Genomic DNA, 13,664 nt, shown 5'->3' on the forward strand with positions numbered 1-13,664 from the left:
GAAGACATTGTTTACCTCTTGTGGACCACCGACTTTGAAATGCGGTGTATGATAGGTATTTGAAAAAAAGGAAAACTGGTGTCTGTGCTGATCTCGAATCTGCTAGTCTTGTGTCTTGTAGATACACCTGTGTGAGGAGTATTCTAATGCTTTTGACCAACCAGGTGCGCTGCCTGCAGTCGATAGAATCTTAGCACGGAACCTTCACCTGCAGTCACAATGGGGATGGTGGGTGTGTCAAAGTGGGCAGAGTTATGCAGATTCAAAACGCGTTGGGCGCAGCTTCAACGAGCACACACAGACACACACAGCCAAACAACCGACCAAAACCCAAGCACACCCGAACTGTCATTGAGAATGCATCCAGAGTTTCTGAAAATGTCTTCCTTGCGGCAATCTTTGGCTCGGTCTCCACAATGGGTGTCGGTTGTAGGCCTGGGTGCGTCTGAAATGGCCAACCATTTCAGGCCATCGCTTCTCGGCCTCCTATGGCTAAGATCAAGTGTAGTATCTGTTCTTATCAGTTTAATATCTGATACGTCCCCCATGTGGGGACCATATATTAAATGGCTTTTTGGAACAGGGAGCTGGAAATGGAGCTTGCTCAGTCCACTCCACGCATTGACCCGCTATTGCAGTCTCTCCGGGAACAGTGCACTCCTTCTCTGATCCGGTTTCTAAAAACAGATTGAATGGAAATTAGTCAGCACAGCAAGTTGTCTTGGAACCCTAGATGGGAATTTATTTCAGGGTTGTTAAGGAAGCACATTTCACATGCCGCTGGCTGCCAAATGTAGCATGCTGCTCGATTTCACTTGCCTAATTGCAACATTTTGTGTGCCTTGCTTTCACCTCTGTATGTATGTATGTATGTATGTATGTATGTATGTATGTATGTATGTATGTATGTATGTCAAGCATTGCATTGCATTCAATAGGCAATCAATCAATCAATCAGGCAATCAATTTTCAGTCTTTCCTGGTTGCTGCCACAGGTGTGTTAAGATGTAGGCCTGAATTAGGCCTTTCTTACAGTGTAGCAAATATACTGTGCCATCTACAGAATTAGGCCCCTGCCTGCTGTCAGCACTTGGTATTTAAATTGAAGCATCCAATGAGTAGTTCTGCCATACATACCACATTTGTGACCACCGATCATGAATTCTTTTGGAAGACATTGTTTACCTCTTGTGGACCACCGACTTTGAAATGCGGTGTATGATAGGTATTTGAAAAAAAGGAAAACTGGTGTCTGTGCTGATCTCGAATCTGCTAGTCTTGTGTCTTGTAGATACACCTGTGTGAGGAGTATTCTAATGCTTTTGACCAACCAGGTGCGCTGCCTGCAGTCGATAGAATCTTAGCACGGAACCTTCACCTGCAGTCACAATGGGGATGGTGGGTGTGTCAAAGTGGGCAGAGTTATGCAGATTCAAAACGCGTTGGGCGCAGCTTCAACGAGCACACACAGACACACACAGCCAAACAACCGACCAAAACCCAAGCACACCCGAACTGTCATTGAGAATGCATCCAGAGTTTCTGAAAATGTCTTCCTTGCGGCAATCTTTGGCTCGGTCTCCACAATGGGTGTCGGTTGTAGGCCTGGGTGCGTCTGAAATGGCCAACCATTTCAGGCCATCGCTTCTCGGCCTCCTATGGCTAAGATCAAGTGTAGTATCTGTTCTTATCAGTTTAATATCTGATACGTCCCCCATGTGGGGACCATATATTAAATGGCTTTTTGGAACAGGGAGCTGGAAATGGAGCTTGCTCAGTCCACTCCACGCATTGACCCGCTATTGCAGTCTCTCCGGGAACAGTGCACTCCTTCTCTGATCCGGTTTCTAAAAACAGATTGAATGGAAATTAGTCAGCACAGCAAGTTGTCTTGGAACCCTAGATGGGAATTTATTTCAGGGTTGTTAAGGAAGCACATTTCACATGCCGCTGGCTGCCAAATGTAGCATGCTGCTCGATTTCACTTGCCTAATTGCAACATTTTGTGTGCCTTGCTTTCACCTCTGTATGTATGTATGTATGTATGTATGTATGTATGTATGTATGTATGTATGTATGTATGTCAAGCATTGCATTGCATTCAATAGGCAATCAATCAATCAATCAGGCAATCAATTTTCAGTCTTTCCTGGTTGCTGCCACAGGTGTGTTAAGATGTAGGCCTGAATTAGGCCTTTCTTACAGTGTAGCAAATATACTGTGCCATCTACAGAATTAGGCCCCTGCCTGCTGTCAGCACTTGGTATTTAAATTGAAGCATCCAATGAGTAGTTCTGCCATACATACCACATTTGTGACCACCGATCATGAATTCTTTTGGAAGACATTGTTTACCTCTTGTGGACCACCGACTTTGAAATGCGGTGTATGATAGGTATTTGAAAAAAAGGAAAACTGGTGTCTGTGCTGATCTCGAATCTGCTAGTCTTGTGTCTTGTAGATACACCTGTGTGAGGAGTATTCTAATGCTTTTGACCAACCAGGTGCGCTGCCTGCAGTCGATAGAATCTTAGCACGGAACCTTCACCTGCAGTCACAATGGGGATGGTGGGTGTGTCAAAGTGGGCAGAGTTATGCAGATTCAAAACGCGTTGGGCGCAGCTTCAACGAGCACACACAGACACACACAGCCAAACAACCGACCAAAACCCAAGCACACCCGAACTGTCATTGAGAATGCATCCAGAGTTTCTGAAAATGTCTTCCTTGCGGCAATCTTTGGCTCGGTCTCCACAATGGGTGTCGGTTGTAGGCCTGGGTGCGTCTGAAATGGCCAACCATTTCAGGCCATCGCTTCTCGGCCTCCTATGGCTAAGATCAAGTGTAGTATCTGTTCTTATCAGTTTAATATCTGATACGTCCCCCATGTGGGGACCATATATTAAATGGCTTTTTGGAACAGGGAGCTGGAAATGGAGCTTGCTCAGTCCACTCCACGCATTGACCCGCTATTGCAGTCTCTCCGGGAACAGTGCACTCCTTCTCTGATCCGGTTTCTAAAAACAGATTGAATGGAAATTAGTCAGCACAGCAAGTTGTCTTGGAACCCTAGATGGGAATTTATTTCAGGGTTGTTAAGGAAGCACATTTCACATGCCGCTGGCTGCCAAATGTAGCATGCTGCTCGATTTCACTTGCCTAATTGCAACATTTTGTGTGCCTTGCTTTCACCTCTGTATGTATGTATGTATGTATGTATGTATGTATGTATGTATGTATGTATGTATGTATGTCAAGCATTGCATTGCATTCAATAGGCAATCAATCAATCAATCAGGCAATCAATTTTCAGTCTTTCCTGGTTGCTGCCACAGGTGTGTTAAGATGTAGGCCTGAATTAGGCCTTTCTTACAGTGTAGCAAATATACTGTGCCATCTACAGAATTAGGCCCCTGCCTGCTGTCAGCACTTGGTATTTAAATTGAAGCATCCAATGAGTAGTTCTGCCATACATACCACATTTGTGACCACCGATCATGAATTCTTTTGGAAGACATTGTTTACCTCTTGTGGACCACCGACTTTGAAATGCGGTGTATGATAGGTATTTGAAAAAAAGGAAAACTGGTGTCTGTGCTGATCTCGAATCTGCTAGTCTTGTGTCTTGTAGATACACCTGTGTGAGGAGTATTCTAATGCTTTTGACCAACCAGGTGCGCTGCCTGCAGTCGATAGAATCTTAGCACGGAACCTTCACCTGCAGTCACAATGGGGATGGTGGGTGTGTCAAAGTGGGCAGAGTTATGCAGATTCAAAACGCGTTGGGCGCAGCTTCAACGAGCACACACAGACACACACAGCCAAACAACCGACCAAAACCCAAGCACACCCGAACTGTCATTGAGAATGCATCCAGAGTTTCTGAAAATGTCTTCCTTGCGGCAATCTTTGGCTCGGTCTCCACAATGGGTGTCGGTTGTAGGCCTGGGTGCGTCTGAAATGGCCAACCATTTCAGGCCATCGCTTCTCGGCCTCCTATGGCTAAGATCAAGTGTAGTATCTGTTCTTATCAGTTTAATATCTGATACGTCCCCCATGTGGGGACCATATATTAAATGGCTTTTTGGAACAGGGAGCTGGAAATGGAGCTTGCTCAGTCCACTCCACGCATTGACCCGCTATTGCAGTCTCTCCGGGAACAGTGCACTCCTTCTCTGATCCGGTTTCTAAAAACAGATTGAATGGAAATTAGTCAGCACAGCAAGTTGTCTTGGAACCCTAGATGGGAATTTATTTCAGGGTTGTTAAGGAAGCACATTTCACATGCCGCTGGCTGCCAAATGTAGCATGCTGCTCGATTTCACTTGCCTAATTGCAACATTTTGTGTGCCTTGCTTTCACCTCTGTATGTATGTATGTATGTATGTATGTATGTATGTATGTATGTATGTATGTATGTATGTCAAGCATTGCATTGCATTCAATAGGCAATCAATCAATCAATCAGGCAATCAATTTTCAGTCTTTCCTGGTTGCTGCCACAGGTGTGTTAAGATGTAGGCCTGAATTAGGCCTTTCTTACAGTGTAGCAAATATACTGTGCCATCTACAGAATTAGGCCCCTGCCTGCTGTCAGCACTTGGTATTTAAATTGAAGCATCCAATGAGTAGTTCTGCCATACATACCACATTTGTGACCACCGATCATGAATTCTTTTGGAAGACATTGTTTACCTCTTGTGGACCACCGACTTTGAAATGCGGTGTATGATAGGTATTTGAAAAAAAGGAAAACTGGTGTCTGTGCTGATCTCGAATCTGCTAGTCTTGTGTCTTGTAGATACACCTGTGTGAGGAGTATTCTAATGCTTTTGACCAACCAGGTGCGCTGCCTGCAGTCGATAGAATCTTAGCACGGAACCTTCACCTGCAGTCACAATGGGGATGGTGGGTGTGTCAAAGTGGGCAGAGTTATGCAGATTCAAAACGCGTTGGGCGCAGCTTCAACGAGCACACACAGACACACACAGCCAAACAACCGACCAAAACCCAAGCACACCCGAACTGTCATTGAGAATGCATCCAGAGTTTCTGAAAATGTCTTCCTTGCGGCAATCTTTGGCTCGGTCTCCACAATGGGTGTCGGTTGTAGGCCTGGGTGCGTCTGAAATGGCCAACCATTTCAGGCCATCGCTTCTCGGCCTCCTATGGCTAAGATCAAGTGTAGTATCTGTTCTTATCAGTTTAATATCTGATACGTCCCCCATGTGGGGACCATATATTAAATGGCTTTTTGGAACAGGGAGCTGGAAATGGAGCTTGCTCAGTCCACTCCACGCATTGACCCGCTATTGCAGTCTCTCCGGGAACAGTGCACTCCTTCTCTGATCCGGTTTCTAAAAACAGATTGAATGGAAATTAGTCAGCACAGCAAGTTGTCTTGGAACCCTAGATGGGAATTTATTTCAGGGTTGTTAAGGAAGCACATTTCACATGCCGCTGGCTGCCAAATGTAGCATGCTGCTCGATTTCACTTGCCTAATTGCAACATTTTGTGTGCCTTGCTTTCACCTCTGTATGTATGTATGTATGTATGTATGTATGTATGTATGTATGTATGTATGTATGTATGTATGTCAAGCATTGCATTGCATTCAATAGGCAATCAATCAATCAATCAGGCAATCAATTTTCAGTCTTTCCTGGTTGCTGCCACAGGTGTGTTAAGATGTAGGCCTGAATTAGGCCTTTCTTACAGTGTAGCAAATATACTGTGCCATCTACAGAATTAGGCCCCTGCCTGCTGTCAGCACTTGGTATTTAAATTGAAGCATCCAATGAGTAGTTCTGCCATACATACCACATTTGTGACCACCGATCATGAATTCTTTTGGAAGACATTGTTTACCTCTTGTGGACCACCGACTTTGAAATGCGGTGTATGATAGGTATTTGAAAAAAAGGAAAACTGGTGTCTGTGCTGATCTCGAATCTGCTAGTCTTGTGTCTTGTAGATACACCTGTGTGAGGAGTATTCTAATGCTTTTGACCAACCAGGTGCGCTGCCTGCAGTCGATAGAATCTTAGCACGGAACCTTCACCTGCAGTCACAATGGGGATGGTGGGTGTGTCAAAGTGGGCAGAGTTATGCAGATTCAAAACGCGTTGGGCGCAGCTTCAACGAGCACACACAGACACACACAGCCAAACAACCGACCAAAACCCAAGCACACCCGAACTGTCATTGAGAATGCATCCAGAGTTTCTGAAAATGTCTTCCTTGCGGCAATCTTTGGCTCGGTCTCCACAATGGGTGTCGGTTGTAGGCCTGGGTGCGTCTGAAATGGCCAACCATTTCAGGCCATCGCTTCTCGGCCTCCTATGGCTAAGATCAAGTGTAGTATCTGTTCTTATCAGTTTAATATCTGATACGTCCCCCATGTGGGGACCATATATTAAATGGCTTTTTGGAACAGGGAGCTGGAAATGGAGCTTGCTCAGTCCACTCCACGCATTGACCCGCTATTGCAGTCTCTCCGGGAACAGTGCACTCCTTCTCTGATCCGGTTTCTAAAAACAGATTGAATGGAAATTAGTCAGCACAGCAAGTTGTCTTGGAACCCTAGATGGGAATTTATTTCAGGGTTGTTAAGGAAGCACATTTCACATGCCGCTGGCTGCCAAATGTAGCATGCTGCTCGATTTCACTTGCCTAATTGCAACATTTTGTGTGCCTTGCTTTCACCTCTGTATGTATGTATGTATGTATGTATGTATGTATGTATGTATGTATGTATGTATGTATGTCAAGCATTGCATTGCATTCAATAGGCAATCAATCAATCAATCAGGCAATCAATTTTCAGTCTTTCCTGGTTGCTGCCACAGGTGTGTTAAGATGTAGGCCTGAATTAGGCCTTTCTTACAGTGTAGCAAATATACTGTGCCATCTACAGAATTAGGCCCCTGCCTGCTGTCAGCACTTGGTATTTAAATTGAAGCATCCAATGAGTAGTTCTGCCATACATACCACATTTGTGACCACCGATCATGAATTCTTTTGGAAGACATTGTTTACCTCTTGTGGACCACCGACTTTGAAATGCGGTGTATGATAGGTATTTGAAAAAAAGGAAAACTGGTGTCTGTGCTGATCTCGAATCTGCTAGTCTTGTGTCTTGTAGATACACCTGTGTGAGGAGTATTCTAATGCTTTTGACCAACCAGGTGCGCTGCCTGCAGTCGATAGAATCTTAGCACGGAACCTTCACCTGCAGTCACAATGGGGATGGTGGGTGTGTCAAAGTGGGCAGAGTTATGCAGATTCAAAACGCGTTGGGCGCAGCTTCAACGAGCACACACAGACACACACAGCCAAACAACCGACCAAAACCCAAGCACACCCGAACTGTCATTGAGAATGCATCCAGAGTTTCTGAAAATGTCTTCCTTGCGGCAATCTTTGGCTCGGTCTCCACAATGGGTGTCGGTTGTAGGCCTGGGTGCGTCTGAAATGGCCAACCATTTCAGGCCATCGCTTCTCGGCCTCCTATGGCTAAGATCAAGTGTAGTATCTGTTCTTATCAGTTTAATATCTGATACGTCCCCCATGTGGGGACCATATATTAAATGGCTTTTTGGAACAGGGAGCTGGAAATGGAGCTTGCTCAGTCCACTCCACGCATTGACCCGCTATTGCAGTCTCTCCGGGAACAGTGCACTCCTTCTCTGATCCGGTTTCTAAAAACAGATTGAATGGAAATTAGTCAGCACAGCAAGTTGTCTTGGAACCCTAGATGGGAATTTATTTCAGGGTTGTTAAGGAAGCACATTTCACATGCCGCTGGCTGCCAAATGTAGCATGCTGCTCGATTTCACTTGCCTAATTGCAACATTTTGTGTGCCTTGCTTTCACCTCTGTATGTATGTATGTATGTATGTATGTATGTATGTATGTATGTATGTATGTATGTATGTCAAGCATTGCATTGCATTCAATAGGCAATCAATCAATCAATCAGGCAATCAATTTTCAGTCTTTCCTGGTTGCTGCCACAGGTGTGTTAAGATGTAGGCCTGAATTAGGCCTTTCTTACAGTGTAGCAAATATACTGTGCCATCTACAGAATTAGGCCCCTGCCTGCTGTCAGCACTTGGTATTTAAATTGAAGCATCCAATGAGTAGTTCTGCCATACATACCACATTTGTGACCACCGATCATGAATTCTTTTGGAAGACATTGTTTACCTCTTGTGGACCACCGACTTTGAAATGCGGTGTATGATAGGTATTTGAAAAAAAGGAAAACTGGTGTCTGTGCTGATCTCGAATCTGCTAGTCTTGTGTCTTGTAGATACACCTGTGTGAGGAGTATTCTAATGCTTTTGACCAACCAGGTGCGCTGCCTGCAGTCGATAGAATCTTAGCACGGAACCTTCACCTGCAGTCACAATGGGGATGGTGGGTGTGTCAAAGTGGGCAGAGTTATGCAGATTCAAAACGCGTTGGGCGCAGCTTCAACGAGCACACACAGACACACACAGCCAAACAACCGACCAAAACCCAAGCACACCCGAACTGTCATTGAGAATGCATCCAGAGTTTCTGAAAATGTCTTCCTTGCGGCAATCTTTGGCTCGGTCTCCACAATGGGTGTCGGTTGTAGGCCTGGGTGCGTCTGAAATGGCCAACCATTTCAGGCCATCGCTTCTCGGCCTCCTATGGCTAAGATCAAGTGTAGTATCTGTTCTTATCAGTTTAATATCTGATACGTCCCCCATGTGGGGACCATATATTAAATGGCTTTTTGGAACAGGGAGCTGGAAATGGAGCTTGCTCAGTCCACTCCACGCATTGACCCGCTATTGCAGTCTCTCCGGGAACAGTGCACTCCTTCTCTGATCCGGTTTCTAAAAACAGATTGAATGGAAATTAGTCAGCACAGCAAGTTGTCTTGGAACCCTAGATGGGAATTTATTTCAGGGTTGTTAAGGAAGCACATTTCACATGCCGCTGGCTGCCAAATGTAGCATGCTGCTCGATTTCACTTGCCTAATTGCAACATTTTGTGTGCCTTGCTTTCACCTCTGTATGTATGTATGTATGTATGTATGTATGTATGTATGTATGTATGTATGTATGTATGTCAAGCATTGCATTGCATTCAATAGGCAATCAATCAATCAATCAGGCAATCAATTTTCAGTCTTTCCTGGTTGCTGCCACAGGTGTGTTAAGATGTAGGCCTGAATTAGGCCTTTCTTACAGTGTAGCAAATATACTGTGCCATCTACAGAATTAGGCCCCTGCCTGCTGTCAGCACTTGGTATTTAAATTGAAGCATCCAATGAGTAGTTCTGCCATACATACCACATTTGTGACCACCGATCATGAATTCTTTTGGAAGACATTGTTTACCTCTTGTGGACCACCGACTTTGAAATGCGGTGTATGATAGGTATTTGAAAAAAAGGAAAACTGGTGTCTGTGCTGATCTCGAATCTGCTAGTCTTGTGTCTTGTAGATACACCTGTGTGAGGAGTATTCTAATGCTTTTGACCAACCAGGTGCGCTGCCTGCAGTCGATAGAATCTTAGCACGGAACCTTCACCTGCAGTCACAATGGGGATGGTGGGTGTGTCAAAGTGGGCAGAGTTATGCAGATTCAAAACGCGTTGGGCGCAGCTTCAACGAGCACACACAGACACACACAGCCAAACAACCGACCAAAACCCAAGCACACCCGAACTGTCATTGAGAATGCATCCAGAGTTTCTGAAAATGTCTTCCTTGCGGCAATCTTTGGCTCGGTCTCCACAATGGGTGTCGGTTGTAGGCCTGGGTGCGTCTGAAATGGCCAACCATTTCAGGCCATCGCTTCTCGGCCTCCTATGGCTAAGATCAAGTGTAGTATCTGTTCTTATCAGTTTAATATCTGATACGTCCCCCATGTGGGGACCATATATTAAATGGCTTTTTGGAACAGGGAGCTGGAAATGGAGCTTGCTCAGTCCACTCCACGCATTGACCCGCTATTGCAGTCTCTCCGGGAACAGTGCACTCCTTCTCTGATCCGGTTTCTAAAAACAGATTGAATGGAAATTAGTCAGCACAGCAAGTTGTCTTGGAACCCTAGATGGGAATTTATTTCAGGGTTGTTAAGGAAGCACATTTCACATGCCGCTGGCTGCCAAATGTAGCATGCTGCTCGATTTCACTTGCCTAATTGCAACATTTTGTGTGCCTTGCTTTCACCTCTGTATGTATGTATGTATGTATGTATGTATGTATGTATGTATGTATGTATGTATGTATGTCAAGCATTGCATTGCATTCAATAGGCAATCAATCAATCAATCAGGCAATCAATTTTCAGTCTTTCCTGGTTGCTGCCACAGGTGTGTTAAGATGTAGGCCTGAATTAGGCCTTTCTTACAGTGTAGCAAATATACTGTGCCATCTACAGAATTAGGCCCCTGCCTGCTGTCAGCACTTGGTATTTAAATTGAAGCATCCAATGAGTAGTTCTGCCATACATACCACATTTGTGACCACCGATCATGAATTCTTTTGGAAGACATTGTTTACCTCTTGTGGACCACCGACTTTGAAATGCGGTGTATGATAGGTATTTGAAAAAAAGGAAAACTGGTGTCTGTGCTGATCTCGAATCTGCTAGTCTTGTGTCTTGTAGATACACCTGTGTGAGGAGTATTCTAATGCTTTTGACCAACCAGGTGCGCTGCCTGCAGTCGATAGAATCTTAGCACGGAACCTTCACCTGCAGTCACAATGGGGATGGTGGGTGTGTCAAAGTGGGCAGAGTTATGCAGATTCAAAACGCGTTGGGCGCAGCTTCAACGAGCACACACAGACACACACAGCCAAACAACCGACCAAAACCCAAGCACACCCGAACTGTCATTGAGAATGCATCCAGAGTTTCTGAAAATGTCTTCCTTGCGGCAATCTTTGGCTCGGTCTCCACAATGGGTGTCGGTTGTAGGCCTGGGTGCGTCTGAAATGGCCAACCATTTCAGGCCATCGCTTCTCGGCCTCCTATGGCTAAGATCAAGTGTAGTATCTGTTCTTATCAGTTTAATATCTGATACGTCCCCCATGTGGGGACCATATATTAAATGGCTTTTTGGAACAGGGAGCTGGAAATGGAGCTTGCTCAGTCCACTCCACGCATTGACCCGCTATTGCAGTCTCTCCGGGAACAGTGCACTCCTTCTCTGATCCGGTTTCTAAAAACAGATTGAATGGAAATTAGTCAGCACAGCAAGTTGTCTTGGAACCCTAGATGGGAATTTATTTCAGGGTTGTTAAGGAAGCACATTTCACATGCCGCTGGCTGCCAAATGTAGCATGCTGCTCGATTTCACTTGCCTAATTGCAACATTTTGTGTGCCTTGCTTTCACCTCTGTATGTATGTATGTATGTATGTATGTATGTATGTATGTATGTATGTATGTATGTATGTCAAGCATTGCATTGCATTCAATAGGCAATCAATCAATCAATCAGGCAATCAATTTTCAGTCTTTCCTGGTTGCTGCCACAGGTGTGTTAAGATGTAGGCCTGAATTAGGCCTTTCTTACAGTGTAGCAAATATACTGTGCCATCTACAGAATTAGGCCCCTGCCTGCTGTCAGCACTTGGTATTTAAATTGAAGCATCCAATGAGTAGTTCTGCCATACATACCACATTTGTGACCACCGATCATGAATTCTTTTGGAAGACATTGTTTACCTCTTGTGGACCACCGACTTTGAAATGCGGTGTATGATAGGTATTTGAAAAAAAGGAAAACTGGTGTCTGTGCTGATCTCGAATCTGCTAGTCTTGTGTCTTGTAGATACACCTGTGTGAGGAGTATTCTAATGCTTTTGACCAACCAGGTGCGCTGCCTGCAGTCGATAGAATCTTAGCACGGAACCTTCACCTGCAGTCACAATGGGGATGGTGGGTGTGTCAAAGTGGGCAGAGTTATGCAGATTCAAAACGCGTTGGGCGCAGCTTCAACGAGCACACACAGACACACACAGCCAAACAACCGACCAAAACCCAAGCACACCCGAACTGTCATTGAGAATGCATCCAGAGTTTCTGAAAATGTCTTCCTTGCGGCAATCTTTGGCTCGGTCTCCACAATGGGTGTCGGTTGTAGGCCTGGGTGCGTCTGAAATGGCCAACCATTTCAGGCCATCGCTTCTCGGCCTCCTATGGCTAAGATCAAGTGTAGTATCTGTTCTTATCAGTTTAATATCTGATACGTCCCCCATGTGGGGACCATATATTAAATGGCTTTTTGGAACAGGGAGCTGGAAATGGAGCTTGCTCAGTCCACTCCACGCATTGACCCGCTATTGCAGTCTCTCCGGGAACAGTGCACTCCTTCTCTGATCCGGTTTCTAAAAACAGATTGAATGGAAATTAGTCAGCACAGCAAGTTGTCTTGGAACCCTAGATGGGAATTTATTTCAGGGTTGTTAAGGAAGCACATTTCACATGCCGCTGGCTGCCAAATGTAGCATGCTGCTCGATTTCACTTGCCTAATTGCAACATTTTGTGTGCCTTGCTTTCACCTCTGTATGTATGTATGTATGTATGTATGTATGTATGTATGTATGTATGTATGTATGTATGTCAAGCATTGCATTGCATTCAATAGGCAATCAATCAATCAATCAGGCAATCAATTTTCAGTCTTTCCTGGTTGCTGCCACAGGTGTGTTAAGATGTAGGCCTGAATTAGGCCTTTCTTACAGTGTAGCAAATATACTGTGCCATCTACAGAATTAGGCCCCTGCCTGCTGTCAGCACTTGGTATTTAAATTGAAGCATCCAATGAGTAGTTCTGCCATACATACCACATTTGTGACCACCGATCATGAATTCTTTTGGAAGACATTGTTTACCTCTTGTGGACCACCGACTTTGAAATGCGGTGTATGATAGGTATTTGAAAAAAAGGAAAACTGGTGTCTGTGCTGATCTCGAATCTGCTAGTCTTGTGTCTTGTAGATACACCTGTGTGAGGAGTATTCTAATGCTTTTGACCAACCAGGTGCGCTGCCTGCAGTCGATAGAATCTTAGCACGGAACCTTCACCTGCAGTCACAATGGGGATGGTGGGTGTGTCAAAGTGGGCAGAGTTATGCAGATTCAAACGCGTTGGGCGCAGCTTCAACGAGCACACACAGACACACACAGCCAAACAACCGACCAAAACCCAAGCACACCCGAACTGTCATTGAGAATGCATCCAGAGTTCTGAAAATGTCTTCCTTGCGGCAATCTTTGGCTCGGTCTCCACAATGGGTGTCGGTTGTAGGCCTGGGTGCGTCTGAAATGGCCAACCATTTCAGGCCATCGCTTCTCGGCCTCCTATGGCTAAGATCAAGTGTAGTATCTGTTCTTATCAGTTTAATATCTGATACGTCCCCCATGTGGGGACCATATATTAAATGGCTTTTTGGAACAGGGAGCTGGAAATGGAGCTTGCTCAGTCCACTCCACGCATTGACCCGCTATTGCAGTCTCTCCGGGAACAGTGCACTCCTTCTCTGATCCGGTTTCTAAAAACAGATTGAATGGAAATTAGTCAGCACAGCAAGTTGTCTTGGAACCCTAGATGGGAATTTATTTCAGGGTTGTTAAGGAAGCACATTTCACATGCCGCGCTGGCTGCCA

The 13,664-nt window shown here is 45.0% G+C and overlaps 12 non-coding genes across 12 annotated transcripts; all 12 read left to right on the forward strand.

Moving 5' to 3' along the window:
* Positions 1 to 470: 470 nt before the first annotated feature.
* On the forward strand, positions 471 to 663 carry LOC138673284 (U2 spliceosomal RNA). Its single transcript, XR_011319937.1, has one exon. It is a non-coding gene; the product is annotated as a U2 spliceosomal RNA (small nuclear RNA).
* A 977-nt stretch (positions 664 to 1,640) lies between these two features.
* LOC138673285 (U2 spliceosomal RNA) lies at positions 1,641 to 1,833 on the forward strand. The gene has a single exon (XR_011319938.1). It is a non-coding gene; the product is annotated as a U2 spliceosomal RNA (small nuclear RNA).
* A 977-nt stretch (positions 1,834 to 2,810) lies between these two features.
* Positions 2,811 to 3,003, forward strand: LOC138673286 (U2 spliceosomal RNA). Its single transcript, XR_011319939.1, has one exon. It is a non-coding gene; the product is annotated as a U2 spliceosomal RNA (small nuclear RNA).
* Positions 3,004 to 3,980: 977 nt separating this feature from the next.
* Positions 3,981 to 4,173, forward strand: LOC138673287 (U2 spliceosomal RNA). Its single transcript, XR_011319940.1, has one exon. It is a non-coding gene; the product is annotated as a U2 spliceosomal RNA (small nuclear RNA).
* A 977-nt stretch (positions 4,174 to 5,150) lies between these two features.
* LOC138673288 (U2 spliceosomal RNA) lies at positions 5,151 to 5,343 on the forward strand. Its single transcript, XR_011319941.1, has one exon. It is a non-coding gene; the product is annotated as a U2 spliceosomal RNA (small nuclear RNA).
* A 981-nt stretch (positions 5,344 to 6,324) lies between these two features.
* Positions 6,325 to 6,517, forward strand: LOC138673289 (U2 spliceosomal RNA). Its single transcript, XR_011319942.1, has one exon. It is a non-coding gene; the product is annotated as a U2 spliceosomal RNA (small nuclear RNA).
* Positions 6,518 to 7,494: 977 nt separating this feature from the next.
* Positions 7,495 to 7,687, forward strand: LOC138673290 (U2 spliceosomal RNA). Its single transcript, XR_011319943.1, has one exon. It is a non-coding gene; the product is annotated as a U2 spliceosomal RNA (small nuclear RNA).
* A 977-nt stretch (positions 7,688 to 8,664) lies between these two features.
* Positions 8,665 to 8,857, forward strand: LOC138673291 (U2 spliceosomal RNA). The gene has a single exon (XR_011319944.1). It is a non-coding gene; the product is annotated as a U2 spliceosomal RNA (small nuclear RNA).
* Positions 8,858 to 9,834: 977 nt separating this feature from the next.
* LOC138673292 (U2 spliceosomal RNA) lies at positions 9,835 to 10,027 on the forward strand. The gene has a single exon (XR_011319945.1). It is a non-coding gene; the product is annotated as a U2 spliceosomal RNA (small nuclear RNA).
* Positions 10,028 to 11,004: 977 nt separating this feature from the next.
* LOC138673293 (U2 spliceosomal RNA) lies at positions 11,005 to 11,197 on the forward strand. Its single transcript, XR_011319946.1, has one exon. It is a non-coding gene; the product is annotated as a U2 spliceosomal RNA (small nuclear RNA).
* A 977-nt stretch (positions 11,198 to 12,174) lies between these two features.
* Positions 12,175 to 12,367, forward strand: LOC138673294 (U2 spliceosomal RNA). Its single transcript, XR_011319947.1, has one exon. It is a non-coding gene; the product is annotated as a U2 spliceosomal RNA (small nuclear RNA).
* Positions 12,368 to 13,342: 975 nt separating this feature from the next.
* On the forward strand, positions 13,343 to 13,535 carry LOC138673295 (U2 spliceosomal RNA). Its single transcript, XR_011319948.1, has one exon. It is a non-coding gene; the product is annotated as a U2 spliceosomal RNA (small nuclear RNA).
* The last annotated feature ends 129 nt before the right edge of the window (positions 13,536 to 13,664 follow it).

Source organism: Ranitomeya imitator, chromosome 3 (assembly GCF_032444005.1).
Source record: "Ranitomeya imitator isolate aRanImi1 chromosome 3, aRanImi1.pri, whole genome shotgun sequence".
Taxonomy (NCBI): Eukaryota; Metazoa; Chordata; class Amphibia; order Anura; family Dendrobatidae; genus Ranitomeya; species Ranitomeya imitator.